General features: G+C 38.9%; 1 long non-coding RNA gene across 1 annotated transcript; it reads right to left on the minus strand.

The window, feature by feature from the left end:
- Positions 1-242: 242 nt before the first annotated feature.
- On the minus strand, positions 243-2,121 carry LOC109951490 (uncharacterized). The gene is made up of 3 exons (XR_002273614.1): positions 1,041-2,121; positions 890-955; positions 243-325 (listed from the first exon to the last, which is right to left on the minus strand). It is a non-coding gene; the product is annotated as an uncharacterized LOC109951490 (long non-coding RNA).
- Positions 2,122-4,395: the final 2,274 nt, after the last annotated feature.

Here is a 4,395-nt window from a genome sequence, read left to right on the forward strand (position 1 = left end):
TATTTATATAATGTTGACATGGAATGACTCTTTCACTGACAGTTGTTTTATTTCCTCAGTCTTACAAGTCTTCAAGAGCCCCCTGTGATGTCCTCCGTGGCTGCTTGACCAACACAAGTGCATCCTCCTTACAGGCACAGATTGTGACCATTGATTTATTTAATCTTTATTAGTTTATGGCATGGAGTGTTTCTTTCATACTGACACTTGTTTTACTTCCTCTCTACAGTCCTGAAGCTCCTTGTGTGATGTCATGTGTCCATCTGGAGTATGAAACTGGACAGCGGCAACTTCCTCAGTCAGTCTTCCAAGACAGCAGCCATCTCTGCAAAGGACACAGCATGAATAGGAAACCATAACCCAGCTATGGGAATAAATACTCACTAAACTAACTATAAATTGTTGAAGTGCATATAAACACTCACAGCCACTCATTTAGTACAAATTATAGAACTCCTAGTAAAAAGTGGTGTTGTACCAGCTTACATGGCCAAACATAACTGAATTTATACATTAATGATTGTATAAACACAACTCAGCTATGGGAATAAACTAACCAGCCAATACATTAAGTACAACTAAATGCAACACTTCCACATCTGTGTTTATGAAGCTCAAAAGATCGGAAATTGTCAAACATATAAATTAAATGGCTGAAGTCCTAATTAAAGGTGGTGTTGTACCAGGCTACATATGTACATAAGAGTGTTAGGAACACTCCTCAATATCATGTAGTCCAGTACAACACCACCTTTGATTCAGACATAACTGACTTTATACATTTTCAGCTTCATAAACACATGTTGAGGTGGAAGTGTTGCATTGACAGGTGTACTAATAAAGTGGCTGCTGAGTGTGACATTTAAATAAGAAAGGCTTTGTCCTTCACCTGTTGGAGCCTCTGAAGATGTCTTCAGTGGGCGCAGCTTCACGTCTTCATCCTTTACGAAGTCATCTGTGAAACACAGAACAAACCGTCATTAAGAGGCTTTACTGATGAACAGCTTCCACATAGACGTGGAGTGAAATGCTAAACTTACCTCACTATGCTGTGCTCCTCTCACTCGTCAGGGGATGGGGCTTGCTGCCAGGCGGCTTTTGGAGCTCTGGAAATGGAGGAAAAACACCGGTGTGGTGTCGTTATCCAGAGACTCAACATCATACCCTCAAATTTTTGTGGCTTCATATTTGAGATACTCTTTGAAAGCTGGCAGCATTAACAGTTTATATATCGAAAAATATATCGTTATCGATCAATATGGGAAAAAAATTATCGAGATTACATTTTTGCCATATCGCCCAGCCCTACTCAACATGATTATTTAATATTCAAAATTGTTACCGGTTCATTTTCAGGCATTTGACGGTTTGATTTGCCAACTAATTGCTGCAGCGCTAATCAAATCCAGATAGATATCTGTCAGAGAACAAAGCTACAACATTGGTAGGTTTATCATATGTGCTTCTGCAACTGTATGATTCAAAACTAAAAAGCTTTACCCTTTTTGTACAGTGCACATTACTGAATCCCCAAATTCATATTGGTGTCTGGTGTGTTTCATGTCCAACCTAGTTCCTGACAGTAAGTTTGTCACAGGGACAATCTGCATGATCCAGGTAGAGGCAACTGCTGTCTGGTAGGCGTATGGGACAGCCTTTCACCTCAGTCGTGCTAGATCGGGTCCCTATCATCCCAATGTCAAACCCCCATTACTGTCTGAGTATCAGCTGTCGACATGTCAAAAGGACTCCAAGGAGGAGACGCTCACTCAAGTAGTTTTTGCACTTTTGTTCTCCTTTTTTTCATTTATCAACTCTCACTCCCTGTCACATTCTGATCTCTGAAGACCGAGGGTCTTTGCGAACCTCTGCTAGCGTCTGTCAGTGGATCACATCATGTCCCTTTACTTGATCTGCTTCTGAGGTGGAGTAATGGAAACTTGGGAACCTTAATGTTACAGCTGAGTGAGCTTCCTCCAAGAGCAAATTTAAACAACTTTCAAGGAAGGCTTTTAAAAACAGATGCTGGCATGGACTAAAAAAGGTACTTATATATAATGTAAATTTCTCTTTTAAAAGACACTTTCCAATTTGTATATATGTTTTCTGTAGTGATGAGTTCTTTGCCTCTGTGTGCTCTGTTGTCTGGTCTGCTCAAACTAAACCATGAACCTCAGGGGGAAAAGCTTAATTACCATTTGATGAGTTTGAGAACAAAGCTGCCACGTTACAAGTTGAAAATTGGTTATTGGCTTCTAGTGCTGTTGCTATAATTTGGTCTTGGCTGTGTTCAATGATTCACTCCAAATTGTTCTGTCACTAGAGGTTATGGGAGGAAAAAAGAAAATTTCTATTCTCTATCTTATTCCTTTCCACCAGTGCAATTCTGAGGAACTTGACAAGAGAGAAGGGAATACTTATCAACTAGCCGAAGAAAATGGCAGTTGTGTTGTTCTCTACAGCCTGCACAAAAAAACCTGTTTAGCTTTGAGAGATTTCTGAAAAATAAAAAATAAGTAATTGGACTATTTAACTTGATTAAATCTAGGAAATCTGCATAACCGTCTGTCCAGGTAAACACAGCAAATATCAATGTTAATACAAAAAATTTAGAATACTGGGAAACAGTCAAACATCAATGCAGCAAGTTTCAAGCTTATTACAGTTCCACAGGTACTTTTGGACACTCCAGAAACAATAAAATGTACCATTCAACATTTTGAATGTGTATCATTGTAGGTAAACAGGACATCAACCCTATCACCAGACAGAATTCTGATCCTGGACGATGCAAATCTTCAAAGCAGAGCCACAGCACTCACCAAACAACACTAAAATGCCAAACATTTTTTATGCCTCCCCTACCAGAACATGTATCAACTCCATACACTGGATATGTTATAATTAGATCAACACTTATAACTGTGTAACAGTATAGTGTCCTAACCCATGTGAGATGTAGTCAAATAAATGATCGCTCTTTAAATTGCCTAATTTGTTTACAAGTGGTAAACCTTTATAACCCAGTTAGCATAAAACCCTAATAAATAATAAATGTGCTGCGACACCAATGACAAACTGCAATCCAGCCTTTATGAAATACGACAATGGCTAAAATATTAGAGAGGTGCTGTTGGACTGTAAAAATATTTGTTATACAAATGATAATTGAGGCCAAATATTGATCTGGCTTGTTAAAGAAAAGGTTTAATCTCAAAAGCAAATAGCATGTTGCACTTGAGCATGACAAAATCATTGATGCACAATATGTATTTACATTACTTTGTGTAGTTTTTTTGTCATTTAAACAGCTCTGAATTAAATGGGCTCCAAATTGAATCACAATATAGCATAAATATGCTTATCTTCTCTTTCTGATAAAACCACTACTGTAGTTTAGAGCATCAAAAAGCTCTTAAAAGCCTTGTGTCTATGTCTGCCTCCAGTTGTCTGAGGAAAATAGCAATTTTGTGCATCATCACATGTCAGATATTGAATGTAAAGAAGCAATGAGATGCAGTAATGCATAATAACCATGCCACAGCGGCAGCTGGCAGAGAAGGCTTACCTATCAGTTTATCTAAATGAGATTTTTATTGATTTTAGTGCTCCCTCCTGATGTGCCATCACACTGAACCAAGCCTGAGTAGCCTTTAAATATGAAAGGTAAAATGCTGTAAAGGACATGTCGCTGTTGGCATTTTACAGGTGATGCCCTGTTCCAACAAGTGGTTTGACCCATGCACTGTTATGTCAGCAGTGATGCACAGATGACACTCTATATGACACTTTTCAAATTTATTTCTGGTGTGCACATATTACAATTTTGGAAAGGTTTTGCTGGTGAAAAATGTGGCTCTGTGTTGGCGTTGTGTGTTGTTCATGAGCCTCACACTGCAGCTGACTAATGGCTGGTATAGCATCCCTGCAAGCATTCACAGTTTTCAACTGTAATGAAAAGATCACAAGCCACCATCCCCAGTAATGGCAGATAACACGGAGGGATCATGAACAGCGCTGTCTGAATCACATCATTCGATCATGGAAGCTATCATGCCCCCACACACGGCGCAGGTCAAAAGCACTGCAGGCGGCGTGTCCCTCAGTTCACTGTGAGGATTAGTGAATGTGGTTCTCTTGTTTTTATTGTAGCTCTTACATAATGTTCTCTATCTATAAATCTGGTGAAGGCTGCATGTTTCCAGCAGCATTAACAATACATTAACAAAGCTTTACATCTTTTATTGCTTTGGTACAACATGGTGACAAGGAGCAACCTACTGACTTGAAATTCTTAGCCTCTGAGTTTCATTTTTGTTTTCTTGCATTTTGTGACAATGTGTCAAAAAGCAACTAGAGCGGATGAATCACTCCTTCAATCATATTAATCCTCAA

This window comes from Monopterus albus, unplaced genomic scaffold, assembly GCF_001952655.1.
Source record: "Monopterus albus unplaced genomic scaffold, M_albus_1.0 scaffold393.1, whole genome shotgun sequence".
NCBI lineage: Eukaryota > Metazoa > Chordata > Actinopteri > Synbranchiformes > Synbranchidae > Monopterus > Monopterus albus.